Source organism: Aegilops tauschii, chromosome 7, assembly GCF_002575655.3.
Source record: "Aegilops tauschii subsp. strangulata cultivar AL8/78 chromosome 7, Aet v6.0, whole genome shotgun sequence".
NCBI lineage: Eukaryota > Viridiplantae > Streptophyta > Magnoliopsida > Poales > Poaceae > Aegilops > Aegilops tauschii.
The window spans coordinates 190401275-190420592 of record NC_053041.3 but is presented as its reverse complement, the minus strand read 5'-3'; the positions used below and the strand labels follow the sequence as shown (position 1 = coordinate 190420592).

The window sequence follows — 19318 nt, the reverse complement described above, 5'->3', positions numbered from 1 at the left end:
TAAATCATTACGTTGTCTTCCTTGCCCAACGTCAATAATTTTGGCATATAATATTTTGATGGGGGCTCACAATCAAAAAAGATTTCCAGGATAGTGTATTTGCATGTGAAAGTTCTCTTCCTTATACTAATTATTCGTGAATTGCTTGTATGAAAAATATTGTGATTGTCAAGCCTCAAAAGATTTCACTTTCTAAACCCAATGTGAAGCTACCACTAGGCATGATATGATTTCAACTTCATGACATTCAATTTATTCAACAATTTACTCACAGGATATAAGTGAAGCACAAGAGTAAATGACAAACTACTCCAAAAGGTATAAGTGAAGATCAAACGAGTAGTTAAGTAAATAGGTAGCTATTTGAGGACTCTCTCTTATTTCAAAACTTTCAGATCTAAGTAATTTATTAAAACAGCAAGCAAAACAAAACAAAATGACATTTCAAGGATAGCACACACCATGTGAAGAAGCAAAAACTTAGGCTCAACCGATACTAACCGATAATTGTTGAAGAAGAAAGGTGGGATGGCTACCGGGGCATCCCCAAGCTTAGATGCTTGAGAATTCTTGAAATATTATCTTGGGGTGCCTTGGGAATCCCCAAGATTGAGCTTTTCTGTCTCCTTAATTCCTTTTATATCACGGTTTCCCTAAATCTCAAAAGCTTCATCCACACAAAACTCAACAAGAACTCATGAGATAAGTTAGTATAAACCAATGCAAAAACCTTATCATTCTCTACTGTAGCAAATGACTAAAATTATTATTCAACATTGCATACTAAATGCCTCTGCATATTTAATACTCCTATCCTCAAATAGAATCATTAAACAAGCAAACATATGCAAACAATGCAAACATAACAACAATCTGCCAAAACAGTACAGTCTGTAAAGAATGCAAGAGTATCAATACTTATTAAACTCCAAAAATTATGAAATTCTACCATACTGTAGAAAATTTATCAGACCTTACTATGCAAAAATTTTCAACATTTTATCGCACTCTGACTTTTCTAGGGAATTTTTGCAACAGCGATAAACTTTCTGTTTTCAAACAGCAACATGTAGACTTGTAGAATAAGCATGGTAAAGGCTATCCTTGACATTTTTATTGAAAAAAAATATGCAAAAAATTATTCTAAATAACAGCAAGGAAATCCTAGCAAAAGAAAATGATGCTCCAAGTAAAACACATATCATGTGACGGATGAAAACATAGCTCCAAGTGAGGTTACCGATAATGTTGGAGACAAATGAGGGGATGCCTTCCGGGGCATCCCCAAGCTTAGTTGCTTGGATATTCCTTGGATATTAACTTGGGGTGCCTTGGGCATCCCCAAGATTAGGGTCTTTTCACTCCTTATTCTCGTCATATCGACATATCACCCAAAACTTGAAAACTTCAATCACACAAAACTTAACGGAACTTTGTGAGATAGGTTAGTATGATAAAGAGCAAACCATTTCACTTTGGTACTGTCAAAGACAAGATTCATAATTGTTTACACACAATGCCTACTGTAGCATATCATTTCCACAATTTATATTGAGCAATATAAGCCATAGAAACTAGAAAACAAACAAACTATGCATTGAAAACAGAATCTGTCAAAAACAGAACAGTCTGTAATGATCTGGACTCAAACCATACTTCTGCTACTCCAAAAAGTCTGAAACAAACTATACCACGTGAGAAATTTGTATATTAATCTCCTGCAAAAAGTATCAACTCAAAAGCACTCTTCTGTTAAAAATGAGACCTATTTCCGTGAGCGCAAAAGTTTATGTTTTTCAGCAGGGTCAAATCAACTATCACCCAACATGATCCCAAAGGCTTTACTTGGCACTTTATTGAAACAAAAGCAATAAAACATGATCCATACAGTAGCATAATCATGTTAACACACAAAAACAGTAGTTAAAAGTGTTGGGTTGTCTCCCAACAAGCGCTTTTCTTTAATGCCTTTTAGCTAGGCATGATGATTTCAATGATGCTCACATAAAAGATAAGACTTGAAACATAACAAGGGCATCATGAAGCATAAGTTCCTCTCTCAGAATAATTTTCAGTAGCATCATGAATATATTCATCAATATAACCATTACATAAAGCGTTCTTTTCATGATCCACAAGCATAGAAAATTCATTACTCTCTATGGCATACATGTCATCATAATAATCATCATAGAAAGCAACTTTATTGCCATAGTCAGTTGAAACCTCTTCCAAAATAGTGGATGTATCACTAAATAAAGTCATGACCTCTCCAAATCCACTTTCATCAATATTGTAATGAGATTCAACACCCTCCAAAATAGTGGGATCACTACTACCTAGAGTTGACACTCTTCCAAACCCACTTTTATCAATGTAATCATCATAAATAGGAGGCATGCTATCATCAAAATAAGTTTGATCAATCAAAGTAGGGAGACTAAAAAGATCATCTTCATTAAACATAGCCTCCCCAAGCTTGGGACAAACATTAATGGCAGCAAATAAATTCTCAAACATGTCATTCTCATCAAACATAGCATCCCCAAGCTTGTGGCTTGGCATATCATAAGCATAATCACTCTCATCATTAATAGTATGAATAGCACCAACAGTATAACAATTGCGATCATCATAATTTCCCAAGTTTGTGCCAAAAAGATTTCCAATATTATAAGAAGTATCATTATCTTCCCAATCATAATCATCACAACAAGCAATAGGCATAACAAAATTATCGTCAAGTGTATCATCTTCCACAATTATTTTTGATTCATTTTCATGAGGCACAACAATAATAGGAGCAACATTAATTGGGAGAGATACCTTTTTACCTCTCTTCTTTCTACTTTTCTTCTTCTTCACCACATCATGTGTGAGTTTAATTAATTTTTTTGAGCTCCTTGTTGAAGAGATTGATTGGATAGGAAGTTCCTCCTCGTTACCTGATTCATCATAATAAACACTAGGAGGGTTTTGGGAAATATTTTCCCTTTCATTAGTACTCTCTTCATATTCTATTTGTTTTCTTGACTTTATATAGCTGGCAATATAAGGATTCTCAATGCAATTTACCACACAAAACATATAAATTTCCTCTAGATCAAAATCAAGAAATCTCTCAGGATTTGGAAAATCCTTAGTTATACGTTTCATTTCTTCATACCCCAAAAGAAGACTAAGCTCTTTATGATGCTCAAGGGTAATCAAGTTATCACAGTTTTTGGACACTATTTGATCATGAAAGAATCCGCATTGAAGATTTAAATGACCATGTTCATTGCAAAGTTCACAAGGATGGCGAAAAAAATGAAATCTTTCAACACAATCATCTAGCCTCTCTTGCAACCTTTTTGTTTCTAAATATTTATGCTTCTTAAAAAATCTATCTTCCCTTTCCGGTGTGCAAAGGCACTCCCAATTCACTCCACAAAAAGTGACATGCTTATAATAAACATCTTTGCCATGACTTGTGCAATCATCATTAGCATTTTGGATATTCAAAGAATTCGTACTAACAACATTTCTATAATGCTCATCATTCAAATATTTTGTGCCAAGCATTTTATTGACTTCTTCTTCTAACAATTGAGCACAATTTTCCAATCCATCATTTTCAAGAAAGATATTATAAAGATGACCAATAATATTATGCAACCTCAATTCCATTTTTTTGTAGTTTTCTTTTACAAACCAAACTAGTGATAAAACAAGAAACTAAAAGATTCAATTGCAAGATCTAAAGATATACCTTCAAGCACTCACCTCCCGGCAACGGTGCCAGAAAAGAGCTTGATGTCTACTACGCAACTTTATTCTTGTAGACACGTGTTGGGCCTCCAAGCGCAGAGTTTTGTAGGACAATAGCAATTTTCCCTCAAGTGGATGACCTAAGGTTTATCAATCTGTGAGAGGTTTAGGATGACGATGGTCTCTCTCAAACGACCGTGCAACCAAATACAAGAAATTTCTTGTGTCCCCAACACACCCAATACAATGGCAAATTGTATAGGTGCACTAGTTCGGCGAAGAGATGGTGATAAAAGTGTAATATGGATGGTAGAAATATATTTTTATAATCTGAATAAATAAAAACAGCAAGGTAGCAATTAGTAAACGGGCACAAAAGCAGTATTGCAATGCTTGAAAACAAGGCCTAGGGTCCGTACTTTCGCTAGTGCAATCTCTCAACAATGCTAACATAGTTGGATCATATGATTATCCCTCAAAGTGCAGTGAGGAATCACTCCCGAGTTCCTATTAGCGGAGAACAAAAGATAGAAATTGTTTGTAGGGTAAGAGACCACCTCAAAGCTATTCTTTTCGATCAATATATCCTAGAGTTCGTACTAGAATAACGCAAGCTATTCTTCCTGATCGATCTAATCAAGAGTTCGTACTAGAATAAAACCAAAGCAAATTCATATTCATAATACTCAGTCCACACAAAGAACTACAAGGAGACCCCAAAGTTTCTATCGGAAAAGATAATAAAAACATGCATCAACTCCTATGCATAGATACCCCAATATCACCGCGGGAATCCGCGAGTTGAATGCCATAACACATATCAAGTGAATCAATATGATACCCCATTTGTCACCTCAAGTATTCATATTGCAAGACATACATCATCTGTTCTCATCTCTGAATATTCAATCCGACAATACAAAAGTTCAAGGGGTAAAGACTCAATTCATCATAACAAGAGTATAACAGGGAGAAACATCATATGATCCGACTATATTAACAAAGCCCATGATATAGATCACGAGAGAGAGAGAGAGAGAGATTAAACACATAGCTACTAGTACAAACCCTCAGCCCCGAGGGTGGACTACTCCCTCCTCATCATGGTGGCCGCCGGGATGATGAAGATGGCCACTGGAGACGATCCCCCCTCCAGCAGGGTGCCGGAACGAAGTCTAGATTGGTTTTCATGGATACAGAGACCTTGCGGCGGCGGAACTTCTCGTCCAGGTTAACCCCGATGGGTTTCAGAATATTTGGGACTTTATAGTGCAAAGAAGGGGTGCGGGAGGCCACCGCATCAACCGGGCTCTACTTTGCTTTTACTTTACTTCACTTGCCAGGTCATTGTTGTCGATATTGAGGTGAGGACTCTCTCTTTATTCTCTGGGTTGTGCCCCCCTTGGGGCACCCCCCAGGTGCAGCTCTGGCCCATTGGGTTCCTTCTGGTCCATAAAAAACCCCCGTGCAGTTTTGTTGCGTTTGTACTCCGTTTGGTATTGATTTCCTACGATGTAAAAAAACAAGCAAAAAACAGCAACAGGCACTGGGCACTGGGTCAATAGGTTAGTCCCAAAAAAGGATATAAAGTTCCTATAAAATGATTGTAAAACATCCCAGGATGATAAAATAACAGCATGAATACTTCATAAATTATAGATACGTTGGAGACTTATCAGGGAGGTCTCCCTGGAAACAGCATCGTTGTTGATGATCAAATGAGCCATCGATCCTTCTGTTGATGGCATAGTGGAACTCTCAATAAAAGCACCAATGTCGGTGTCAAAACCAGCCGATCTCGGGTAGGGTGTCCCGAACTGTGCGTCTGAGGATCAAAGGTAACAGGAGATAGGGGACACAATGTTTACCCAGGTTCGGGCCCTCTTAATGGAGGTAATACCCTACTTCCTGCTTGATTGACTTCGATGAGTATAGGGGTTACAAGAGTTGATCTACCACGAGATCATAATGGCTAAACCCTAGATGTCTAGCCTGTATGATTTGTGTTGGCCTCTACGGACTAAACCCTCCGGTTTATATAGACACCAGAGGGGCTTAGGGTTGTACAGAGAAAGGAAACAACACATCCGGACGCCAAGCTTGCCATCCACGGAAAGGAGAGTCCCATCCGGACACGAGGGAAGACCTTCTATCTTGTATCTTCACGACCCATCAGTCCGGCCCATGTAACCACCAAAAATTGATGTTGGTTGTAAAGAACCTAAAAAATAAAGACAAGAAGAAAAAGGTGGAACAATATGGAGGTCCAGATAGGGTCGAGCCGTACCGTGGACCTTATGTTTACCATGCCTTCGTCCTTGCCCATGGTATTTTTAACCCGTAGTTATGTATGTGCGGTACGTATGTCGCTATCAGGCTGGGGCATTGACGGAGGCCGAATTGTTAATCTAGCTCTGGATGAGCCGGATTGTCGTTCTGCAGGGTAGACCGGACTCGTTTGACAGTGTCTGAGGTCTTGACTACCAGTGTCATATTCGGCTTAACAAGGCCGCCCTGCACCTCGGCTGCAAGGGCTGCAGTATGCTCCTCTGTACGGAGGGAGCACTCCATGTTCCCATTGACTGTGATAACGCCATGTGATCCCGGCATCTTGAGCTTTAGATAGGCGTAGTTCGGGACTGCATTGAAACGGGCGAAAGCGGTTCGTCCGAGTAGCGCGTGATAGCCACTGCGGAACGGGATGATGTCAAAGATCAGGTCTTCGCTCCGGAAGTTATCTGGTGAGCCGAAGACCACTTCCAGCGTTATGGATCCTGTGCAACAAGCCTCTACGCCGGATATTACCCCTTTAAAGGTGGTTTTAGTGGGCTTGATTCTTGATGGATCAATGCCCATTTTACGGATGATGTCCTGATAAAGCAGATTGAGACTGCTGCCGCCGTCCATGAGGACTCGCGTGAGGTGGAATCCGTTAATAATTGGATCGAGGACCAATGTAGCCGAACCTCCATGATGGATACTGGTCGGATGGTCTCTGCGATCAAAGGTGATCGGACAAGCTGACCACGGATTAAATTTTGGGGCGACTGGCTCTATGGCGTAGACGTCCCGTAGCGCCCGCTTGCACACATGTTCACTGTTTTGACCTCGGGGGGGGGGGGGGGGGGGGATTTCTTCTGCCCCCCTGTGTTCGGTGGGCGAGGCTCTTCATCATCGTCCTCGCTGGGCGGCCCTTTCCCCTTGTGTTTGGCGTTGAGTTTGTTGGCCTGTTTAAAGACCCAACAGTTTCTGTTGGTATGATTGGCAGGCTTGTCAGGGGTGCCATGAATCTGGCAAGGCCGATCGAGTATTCTGTCCAAACTAGATGGACCATCTCTGTTCCCTTTTGAATGGCTTCTTCCGTTGACCGGATTTAGAGCCGCTGAATCCGGCGTTAACCGCCGTGTCTTCGTTACCTTCGTTATTGCTTCGACGCTTATGCGTGTTGCGTCATGGCTTGCCATTGCCATCCCTGGCTTTGGAGGTGCCTGGGTCGCTGGTGCTATTGCTTCTATGAGCCAGCCAGCTATCTTCTCCCGCGCAAAAGCGGGTCATAAGTGCGGTAAGGGCTGCCATGGACTTCGGCTTTTCTTGGCCGAGGTGTCGGGCGAGCCACTCATCCCGGATGATGTGTTTAAAGGCCACGAGGGCTTCGGCGACAGGACAATCCACAATTTGGTTCTTTTTAATTAAGAACCTTGTCCAGAGCTTCCGGGCTGATTCTCCAGGTTGCTGGACTATGTGACTAAGGTCATCGGCGTCTGGAGGCCGAACATAGGTACCTTGGAAGTTGTCTCTAAAGGCATCCTCCAAGTCTTCCCAGCTACCAATAGAGTTCTCTAGGAGGCTGTTTAACCAGTGCCGAGCTAGTCCCTTTAATTTGAGCGGGAGGTATTTGATGGCATGGAGATCATCGCCGCATGCCATGTGGATATGGAGAAGAAAATCTTGAATCCATACTGCGGGATCTGTCATACCATCGTATGATTCGATGTTCACGGGTTTAAACCCTTCTGGGAACTGATGTTCCATCACTTCATCAGTGAAGCATAAAGGGTGTGCGGCGCCTCTGTACCGGGATATGTCATGGTGCAGTTCGAATGAAGGCAGTATGCGGTTCTTGCTCCGGGTGAGCTTGTGCCTAACACGCCAGGCCTGATGGTCGTCCTCTCGCGTTGGAGCACGCCCTCTTGATCCATAGATTGATCTTGTCTGACCGGCTCTATTGTCCAGGTACTTGCGTAGGTCGTAGGTGTAGCCCGAGGCCGTGGCCTCCTTGCCTCGACGGCAGGGTGGCACGGGCTGGTGTTCAGCAAAAGTAGACGGTCTGTCCCATCCACGTGGTGGTCGGTCGGGTTCGTCAGCAGCTTTATGCTTTGGCGGTATTGGCTCAAGGGCCTCGTCGTCAAATTGCGGTAGTAGCTTGCGCTTCGGGTAACTCTTAGTTGGGCGTTCGAGGCCGTATTCCTCGGCTGCCAGGACATTAGTCCATCTGTCATTTAGTAAATCCTGATCAGCTTGAAGCTGCTGCTGCTTCCTTTTTAGGCTTCTTGCAGTGGCAATTAGCCGGCGCTTAAAGCGCTCTTGTTCGAGGGGTTCCTCCGGCACGATGAAGTCTTCGTCGCCGAGGCTCACATCCTCTTCGGAGACCGGTAGGTAGTTACTATCCTCCGAGCCCTCGTACCCGACAGGATCGTCGGGGTTAACTTGCCCATCCTCCCAATCGTCATGTTCGGATGTTGGTTCGACAGGGGCTTCGGGGTCTTCGGCATTCTCTGGAGTGTTATTGTCTCCGGTGTCGGTATTGCTGTCTTTGACGTGACACGATTTTGAGCGGCGCCACTGACGTCGACGCTTCGGAGGTGCTTCAGCAGGCTTGTCCTCAACAGATCCTTTTCACTGTCATCCTCTTTGGGTGTGTCCATCATGTACACGTCGTATGTGGAGGTGGCCGTCCAATGTCCGGTAAATGGAGGGTCTTGGCCTTGTTCGTCTCCAGCATCGTCGTCCATACCGTCGATGTCTTTGGAGGCGTAGTCCAGCATGTCGGTTAGATCTTCGACAGTGGCTATGAAGTGGGTGGTGGGTGGGACATAAAATTCCCTGCTCGCAGCCCCTAGTCCGGGCTGGGCTTAATTCGGAAGCGATTCCTCTGTAATGGCGAGGGGTCACATTAAGTCCAGAGCCTCGTTTAGGAGCGAGGTTTGGACAGAGAAGCGAGAGTCCGCAAGGCTGACTGAGATGAGAGCCTCCTGGCTGCGCCCATTTGAAGTGGACCTCAAGAGTTCGGATTTAGAGTCTGAGGGAGAGTCAGGAACTTTAGCGACAAGGGGAGCTCGATTCGGTTTTGGATTTGCCGATGACGCCGTCCCCTCCAGATCTCCAATAGCAAGTTCCATAATTGCAAGGAGTCCGGCGGGCTCTAAGCTCCCGTCTTCGGACCTGGTAGTCTGCTCTGGATCTAAGGCCAGAGCGGCGGTCGGGGCTGCGAATCCTTCGAAGATCAAGTCTCCTCGGATATCGCGACATAATTTAGGTTCCCGAAACTGATCTGATGACCAGGGGCGTAGCTGTCGATCTACTCAAGGTGGCCGATTGAGTTGGCACGCAGTGCGAAGCCGCCGAATACGAAGATTTGGCTGGGGGGAACGTCTCCCCTGAAACAGCATCATTATAGATGATTGAACGAGCCATCGAACCTTCTGTCGACAGCACATAGGAACTCTCAATGAAAGCACCAATGTCGGTGTCAAAATCGGCCGAGCTCGGGTAGGGGGTTCCGAACTGTGCCTCTGAGGATCGAAGGTAGCAGGAGACAGGGGACACAATGTTTACCCAGGTTCGGGCCCTCTTAATGGAGGTAATACCCTACTTCTTGCTTGATTGACTTTGATGAGTATAGGGGTTACAACAGTTGATCTACCACGAGATCGTAATGGCTAAACCCTAGATGTCTAGCCTGTATGATTTGTGTTGGCCTCTACGGACTAAACCCTCCGGTTTATATAGACACCAGAGGGGCCTAGGGTTGTACAGAGTCGGTTTACAGAGAAAGGAAACAACACATCCAAACACCAAGCTTGCCATCCACGCAAAGGATAGACCCATCCGGACACGGGGGAAGGCCTTCTATCTTGTATCTTCACGACCCATCAGTCCGGCCCATGTAACATAGGCCGGATCCCCGAGGACCCCATAATCCAGGACTCCCTCATCTGTGGCAGCGGATTCTATTAGTATAATTTGGCCGAGAATGGCCCATTGCTAGGCAACGGAGACAAAAGGGAGATCTACCATTGTGGGCCTTAGTGACACCCGAACGATTGCCAGGCCCAGCATTTTGAATGCCCCTAGATCCCGCCCCATCAAGAGCGATGTTATTGGGTTCAGTTAAGATGGGGTTTGAAGACAACCTTGATTGACCTAGGCGTTGTGTCGGTGTGGAATGACACCTATGGGATCACAAGAATCCCTAGTACGGTTGCCGGGGCGTGGGGTTGCGAGAAGAGCAGGGCTAGTAGACATCACAAGGATCGTTTACCCAGGTTCGGGCCGCGAGGATGCGTAAAACCCTAGTCCTGCTTTGGTGGGTGTATTTCAGAGAGTTCTTGAGCTCTTGAACTAGCTGTGGTCAGTGCGTGGTTCAAAAGAGCTGAATCCCTCTCTAGTATGCCATGGGCCTCCTTTTATAGTCGAAAGGGGCTGCCAGAGTGGCACACAGGAGGTGGAAAGGCGTACAGTGCCCTGAGCTTATCGCTCGTATTACAGGACAAGACGCATTTAATGCGTAGCTTAGGTGTCCCCTTGCTTTATTGGGGACGGGGGCGAGGCCCGTCCCGTCCGTCACCACTCCTCCTCGCTTTGACACGCGCCCTGGCCAGTGAGGCGCGTGGTGCCATGTAGGCAGGCAGGCAGCTGAGGTGGCGCAGTGGCGGAGCCTTCATGAAGATCTGCATGCCGCCACGCAGGCGCTCGATGAGTTGGCCTGGGAGCTGCATGTTGCCACGCAGGTGCCCGCCCAGCTGGTTGGGCTGGCAGCTGCATGTGAACGGCGGTGGAAGCTTGGTTGGCGTGGGCCTGGCGGTGACCCTGCTGGCGTCCTTGGTGAGGGCCTTGCCGGGTGGCCCGGCAAGGGTCTTGCCGTGGCGCGCCGTCGTCCCCGGCAAGGGCCTTGCCGGGGGTCTGGTGGCCTTCCTTGGCAAGGATCTTGCCGAGGATCGTCGTCTTCTAATCCTCATCTGATCTTGAATATGTCTTCACAAAGATTTGCATGCCACCACGGAGGTGCCTCCCGAGGCCTGGCCCAACGTGATGTTGGAGACCGTGGGCTCAAGGGTGGCCCGCTCTGTTGGTGCGGGGCGAGCTGTCCCGGCAAGGATCTTGCCAGGGCTGCTGAGGCTGCCCCGGCAAGGGTCTTGCCGGGGGAACCTGCTTCGTCCCTCTGCTCTTTGTGGTCTTGACCTTGGCGTTGCTCTTATTATCTTGGGCTTTGGTCTTACCTTGGCTCACCTCCCCTGTTTTGCTTGGCGTGACCGTAGGCGCGGCTCCGACTGCCCGTGCACAGGTATAGGGGTACAAAAACGCACCCCTCTTTTTGTACACCGAAACGTTGAGAAACAGTCAATTCATGCATACCTGAATGATGAACATTCGTATTACCCGAAGGGAAAATCCATGGAGATTGGACTGCCTCAGCGTAAGATCTACGCTCTTTGGAACGATCAACTAGGATCCATTCTTGCTCAATTTCTTGTTGATAAAGTCTGAATTCTTTGCGATAATCCAGACCTCCCTTGCCCCAAAGAAAGAAACCCACATTGAAGAGATCATTTGAACAATTCCCACCTTTGATAATAGCGAAACCCACGTCTCTAGATGCAACACTGAATTTGAAAGACCAATTTTGCAGACAGGAGACCTTGAAACGAGAGGCATGACCACCAAAACAAGATTGCAGAATAAGACTGACTGAGTCATCGTTGATGCAGAGTCTTGATCGACAGAATTCCGCGACCATGAGAAATTCCGTGAGCTTGCTACCCTCAAAATGATTCACTGGGACACCAATTGCTTCCAGATGAAAGCCTCGAATGCCAACCCTGGATCGAACTTGAGATCGGAAAGGGCCATGTTGAAAGAGATCGCGAGCGCTAGGAAAAGGTGAAAGGGAGATTGTCCACCGGTGCCGAAATGGCGGCCGGAGGGCATGGTGGTCGCCGACGCCGGAGTGGCAGCCGCCGAATGAGGTGGCCGCCGCAGCCGGAGCGGCACGCAGCGCTAGGAGAGGAGAGCGCTAGGAGAGGAGAGTGAACTTTTGCATTGTAGAGACTACATGTGCTTATACAAGTTCTTAAACCTCCTAGAAAAAGGTACTTGCATTGGACAAGGTATCTTTAATTATGACGTTTCAAGTTTGATGACTGCCCGTATTCTTGCTTTAATCACCCGCGGAGCTAGAAGAGGTTCCTGCATTGGACATGCACCGAAATAATCTAAACATTTATGGAAGGAAAAGTGGTCTTTATTTTACATAATAGATGGAGTCAAATATTGTCTCCAGCCAGATTAGTAGCAGTTCACCAATTCACTTTTATGTAGAAGTTAGGTCTTGTATGAGCAGATTGGGGTGGGTAATGGGCCACAAAAATTTCAACACTACATCTAAGTTATACGAAATTAACTCATTAAATAACTATTGTTCCCATTCATGCACAAGAAAACGGTCACAAATAACATGCACCAATGTAATCATCATTCCCACTGCGTCCTGACTACCCGTCACAATATTATGCAATGAAAATTTGCATGAAGGAACAAAACAATTGATGTTTCTGATCAAACACAACATATGCATCCCCTCGTCCAAGCACGACCATCTTGAACCACAAGGATGTGCAGATTCACAATTCTCCAATCCAATGGCAAACTCTGAAGCTAATCAAAATCAGCAGCAGTCGGCGGTCGCCGCTCTCACATCATTCCACGCACGTGGCATGAACAGCACGCATCGAACACCTTGCTACATATGCAATCAAAGGACGCAGGAGGGAAAATAGGCGCACCGGGAGCAGAGTGGCGCTCACCTCGAGGTCCTCGAGCGGCTATGCGCCGGATACATCGTTGCCCTCGACGTTGAACCAGTCGACGGTCGGCACGGTGCGTATCAGGCGTTGCCTAGCCTCCCGGTGCTCATCGTCCTCATCCTCGTAGTCGATGTTGTCCTCCTCGTCCTCGGACTCTCGGAGAAGGGGCTCCCACGGCAAAGGGTGGCTCCGCCGGCGGCGAAGGGCGCAACGGACAGGCTCGGCGGCGGCTCCTGCGGCGAAGGGCGGTTCCAGCGGCGGCTCACGTGCGACGGACGGGCTCTACGGCAGATCCCGCGGCGAAGGGTGTGGTGGGCGTCTCTAGCGGCTAACGGCTGCGGGAGGAACGGCTGAGCGGTGAACGACACGGGAGGAGGAACAGGGGATGAGAGGTCGAGGTCGTGCGGGCGGGCGGGCGGGGTGAGAGGACGTGGGGGCGTGCGTTGTTTGCTTTTTTTTGAATGGCGGGGCAGGTTTATTGATGGATGGATAGTTAGTGGCTTAATGCGTGGTTTGTAGCATTAAACACAGAAGGATTAAGGGCCGTAGATCTCGCTGATGAATGGGTCTGATTGTTTGGATCTTCCCCCTCTTTTCCTTTTATAGTGATAGTCTATACTACTATTAAAAGAGCAAACATGAAATACCCTACACCCACCAAACTTAGTGTACACAAATTAACCAGCACCCTTGGATCTAACCCACTTAATTGTATCTAAGAGTCTGTATTACTTCGGTGGTCTGCCATGAAAACGAATGGACGAGATTAAATGTTTTGCCGGTCTGCCACCAACGTACGGTCTCCACGCATGCCCACTAATTCGCTCAAGACCTCATAACCCCGAACCAACATCACGTCTCAGTTGCGAAAAAAATATCACGTCTCCAACTCCAACCATAGCTCTCCCCTCTCCCCCAGCTGCCACAGAACTCCTCCCTGTTCCCATCGCCGCCGCCCGCCGCTTCTCCTCTCCTCTGCTACCCCAGGCGCGAGGAACCAACCTCCCGAAGCAATCGGAGCGGCAAAGCGGAGGAGGAATGGAGAGATGGCGTCTGCGATGACGGGGAAAAAGATGGGGCGGGCGTCCTACATCCGGATCAAGCACGAGGAGGAGCGGCACGAGGCGTCCTGGAAGGAGCCCGAGGGCTGGGTCTTCTCCGCCACCACGCGCACCGATGTCGCCGCGCGCCTTGGCGAGCTCCGCGACCAGATCCTCGCCGGTTGCGCCTCTTTCCCGACCTCGCCGCACAGCACTCCGGCTGCTCCTCCGCCCGCCGCGGCGGCGACCTAGGTACGCCTCCACTTGCCCCACTTACGCGCTCTGCAGGCTTTCATATAGGGTCTCCGATCGTGGCGAACCAGAAGCACCAGCCCAGGAAGAGCTCGACAGCGTGGAGATCCTCCCCAGCCAGTAGTACGTGACCAGCCCGAGATCCACCGCCGAGCCAAGCACTTCTCCTTTCTTTTTCTTCTTCTGTTACCCAGCCAAAACAATTTTGTGGAGAACAATCATATCTGGTTAGGATCCACACAGGAATCTACAGCACAAATAATGGAGGAGCTACTACAATAGAGGATGGACCTGTGGTTGCTTCCCAGCTCTTTTCTTCAAAACAATCTGAGAAAGAGTACAAAGGAAATTGGAGCATATGGAAAATTGCTCAGGAATATCTCCATCTTATGCTTATTTGCTTCGATGTACAGTGACCTATAAAAGGGTGAAAACAATCAGTGAGATACTTCTCTGGATGTAGAGCTCTCTGACATACGCCTAAAAGATAAAATTATATTTTTTACATTATTATTCTCAATACTATAGTTGAACATTCATTACCTTGTGGTTCGTACTTGGTCCCAGCCTCCCAAGCATAAATCTGAAGTTGTTCTGTATAGGGGAGTGAATTGTATGAGAGTGTGTTTCCAGGCTTAAATCTGAAATTGTTGTGTATACTATATGTGCATGCAGTGTGTATGGTAGAACCAATCGATTTGCAGAAGATAGCATGAACCGGAAGGGTAATAGGTGCCGCCACCGGAAGGCTCGGCAGTGCTAATCGCCGGAACTACACTACCGGCAGTGCCATCCAAATCCTCGGAGACGCTCAAGGTATATACAATGAACACACAAAGGGGTCCACATGCAATTATCTAATTATTGGATGCATCAGATTAACGTGCTGAATGAATCACATGTGTATACTTGAGACAAATGAATGTATTAATGGTTAGTAATTTTTTTATCTATCCTTTTTACATGTCCTCGAGGGTGACCATAGTAGCATCTTGAGCCCAAATACAGTCCTGCCATCTAACGCCGCCTGTAATTTTTTAGCTACAGGAATTTGGACCGTCCTGCAAGAAGAATCAGTTGAGAAGATTGGACTATGCTACTTCTATAAGGCTGAGTATACACTCTTTGTTGTTAATTGTAGTGATAGTTACTATTATTGAATTGCTAAGGTGACAAACTGACAGTTATTGCTTGACGAACTTACTCTTGTTCATTACATTGCATCCCTCTTACACGGGAATCATCAAATGTTCACACATATGTATGTCCTTTAGTTGTCATTTTCTCTTTTTTATTTTTTCTTCCCTTTTTTGTGTGGATAATCCAATTTCTTATGTTGTCAATGGATCTTAAACATCTTCACTTCTGATTTCTATTTCAAACAGACAGTGCAGCTTTGACGGCCTCTTATTTCATGCAGACAAGTGTATTTTGTTCCATTAGAAATATATAACTATATTTTATTCCTGAGAGAGCAATCTTATACGGGAATATAGTGTTGTATTTTGTGCACCCTCATTTGGCAAGAGTTCAGGTTACTATTTGTCTCTGTGTGAAAGTTCTCACATTAGTTCATGCAGAATATGTCTATATTTTTACCAAGGGGTTCCAATGATTCGAGGACTGCATATGTGCAGATCTAGAAACTCTTTCTTCCCAAGATGGGCAATGTGCAGATCTAGAAATGGTATGTCCCCTATGCGTGTATGACTGTTGGTGGAGATGTTCATACTTTAGGATCTTTGGTTCCTGAGTTAGTGAGGTGCATGCTCTCGACCCTGACATCTACTTACTCTATTGTCATCTATAGTCTGTATTGTGCTCTGCGCTTAATGTGCATTGGGTGCATAGCAGAACATGAATTTCAGATGCCCTTATTTGTTTGATGAAATGCCTCCTTGATCTGCATGCCAGGTATTATAGCATACTGTATATGGCTTCTAAGCTCTTTGAAAGTTTAGGACACAATAGGAAGTCATATTACAGCGGTTTCCGATTAATAACAAAGCTGAAAGCACAATCTCTATTTTTCGAGAACAACAAAATTGTTTTCTAGAACTGATAGTTTCTTCGGTATTGTTTTGTTTGCTTTCTGTTACTTTATAACTGAATATGAATATGCAGTTAGCTTATTTTTCTTTTATGTGATATGTGAGTAAATAGCAGTTAGCTGCATGGGTTACCGTGGTTTCAAGCTCAACTTTTGTGTTATCTAGCTGCAGTGCTAGGACTGGTTGTTTCCCAAAGAGATGATATGACCATGAGTTTATGGCCTTTTTGAGCTTGATGTCTTCTGTATAAGAGAAATGAAGTCTTCGGCATGTACACTGTGTAAACAATCATTGGAAAGGCGAGAGGAAGATAAGAGGAGCATATAGAAGTTTGTGATTTGTATAGGAGGCCTTGTTGGTATGATTTATTTTCCTGATGCTATATTCATCTCATTAGGAAGGCCTTGTTGTGTGGCTTTGGTCTTCCTAAATTTTTCTGTGATTTTTTCTTTTCTTTTTAGGTTTGTGAAACAATGACTATCCTAGCACAAGATCTAATCATGGAAATTTCCTTATTGTACAGTTTTCCATTTTGAAATAGTAGACCTTTCTCCATTGTTGAGATGTTGATAGGACAAGTTTTCATTGCTTATCTTACCAGGACTAAGATTAGCCTGGAGAAAGTGTGGCTTGCATGCCATGTCATACACAAATTATTAAATTTTCGTTCTTCATTTTTTGTTCATGAATGTTGCACTCCTGGAGGTGAGACTCGGAATGGGTGCATAATGGTCCTGGCTACCGGAGAACTCTTCAAGCTCGTGGTGCGTGCTGTAACTCCCACTGTGGCGCTGTAGTCGAGCCCATCAATTCAAATTCTGAAGATAACATGTAGCCTGAATCCAAGAGGGAACAAATCCAGTTGTTCCAAGACGCGTTCTTTTTTGTATATATTGTTGACAGTTTGCATCTCTGCCATGTTCACTTGGACAATGCATATATGTATTACAAGTCCTTCCAAGTTCATATAATAAATTAGACATACTTCTGAAATCTTTACTTTACGATTGCGGTTTCATCTTGGATTATGACTTCTTTTTTGTCTGCTCCAACTTCGCATACATCCTCAGAAGATAAATGTGGGGTTTGTATTGAATTTCACCTTTAGAGAGGCAGGGATTATCAGCACTACAGAATTCAATACACATGAATAATGTGTTCTTTGGTTGAGACGTGCGTTGCACGTGCATGCTAACTAGTAGATAGAAGCAAGACAACAAAAGATAACCACTTGACATTAAGTTCAGTACTAAGAGCGCAAACATGAGAGGAAGTACTGATCTAAAACAAAGTTTGCAACATATCAATATATAAGCAAGGCAGCTACCCATTATAGGCTAAATTTATACCAAAAGAAAATTCACTACAAAGGAAACGTCTCAAAAAGCAGTAGGTAGTAAACACTTACTAATAGTTACAAAGCATTACAGTAGCGAACGTTTCCACGTCGAACGGCACTGCATCAAATATTTGATCCTATGAGTCCAGTCAAAGTAAAAATTGCCCGGTATGATTGAGATGTATCAAGTTTGGCATAAAGAAATAGACAAAAAAGCAACATAGTTGAATGGACCAGGATTACAGCAAGTTGTTCATATAGAAAGCAACACATCCCACAAGTCTAAACACCATTGGTAATAATTAGCACAAGTCGTTTACAAAGGAAGGGGCCAAAAACCAAGTAGGACATTACAGGGCAGCTGGACAGTACAGTACCAAAAGCAAGGCATACAAAAGACTATACGAAAGGCAAGTGAGAAAATCAGATAGTAGCCTTGATAAGTACACAAAATGAATCAATGGTGTAGCTCATCGTGGCAAGTGATACCGCTGGAAGCATAGTTCCAATCACCGATCAGTAGTGTTTTGTTGATGGAAATAAACACTGTAAGGAAGCAATAAACATTTGTTTACCAACATGGCTAACAGAAATACTCATATGTGTGCATCTTTCTCCGGTAGAAACACATAGTGACAGTCATTGTATTCTGTGAGTACATCCTTCTCCGGTAAATAGCTCTAGGAATTCCAAGATGATCCAACATAATATCAAGAATCATTCTACCAAAAATTCTCACAATAGTATGGTCAACCTGGGTGTCTGGAAATGGTATAGAGAAAACATAAATATCTGACTGATAAAGAGGGTCAACCAGAGTGTTTGGAAATGGTATAGAGGAAACATAAACATGTGATTGATAAATGAGCAGCAAAGGAACATACATGTGCAGGACAACACACCAATTTTACTTGGATTTCTTGCACAAGCATATAAGGCGCATGATATAAAGTTAGTTCATAACCTCTGTCTAACCTTGCTAGGTGGGCACATCCTTTTGTTACTGGAGGATGCAGGCCCAGGCGAACCTCGGTCGAGAATCTCGTCAGTGTACATGACAGCTATGGTTATCGCTTGTCCAGAGAAGGGGCTGGAGGGAGTAGAGGGATCAAACTTGGTAGCGACAAGAAAGAAAGAATCACAGTCAGTAAGCTTAGCTTGAGGCACTAAAATATTTTCTAGAGGGCTACGACACAACTATGAAACAAATAAATAATTCTATTAGACATGTCGCCGATGATTCTGTTCCCAAATCAAACCAGATAAATGAGAGACAAAGGGGCAGCAAGCCTTGAGTGCATATCCTCCAAACTCATCATCCCGGGATCCATTACTTAATTTCTTGCTACAAATCCACATCTGATGGGGGCATATCCTTGAAGTAAAAGCATGAACATGTAATGCCAAATACTAGAAGCTGGAAAAGATAAGTACCTGCACAGACCTTTAGCCAAAGTAGTAGCAAAGACCCAACCTAGAGGAGCTGCAACTATAGATCATGTCTATTCGAAGAAGAAGAGCACCACCGGCCATCAATCCAATGCGTACAAAACGCCCCCCCCCCCCCAAATATATATAAATGTCACTCTCTTTAATAGTTTTAGCATAAAAACAAAAGGAAGAAGCTCACCAGCAAACATCATCAAATGGAGAAGCTCTGATGGGCCACGGATTTGCCTAACACTGCCATGAAAGTCATCTACATCAGGAGCAGTCCAAGCAGCATTGTCACTTCAATCTTTCGTCCTACAAGCATGGTCATAATTGCCAAGAAAAAAACAGATTGTCAGCTAAGATAACACG

The 19318-nt window shown here is 44.8% G+C and overlaps 1 long non-coding RNA gene across 1 annotated transcript; it reads left to right on the top strand.

Moving 5' to 3' along the window:
• Window positions 1–13763: 13763 nt before the first annotated feature.
• LOC109765212 (uncharacterized) lies at window positions 13764–16829 on the top strand. The gene is made up of 2 exons (XR_005761656.2): window positions 13764–14125; window positions 14801–16829. It is a non-coding gene; the product is annotated as an uncharacterized lncRNA (long non-coding RNA).
• The last annotated feature ends 2489 nt before the right edge of the window (window positions 16830–19318 follow it).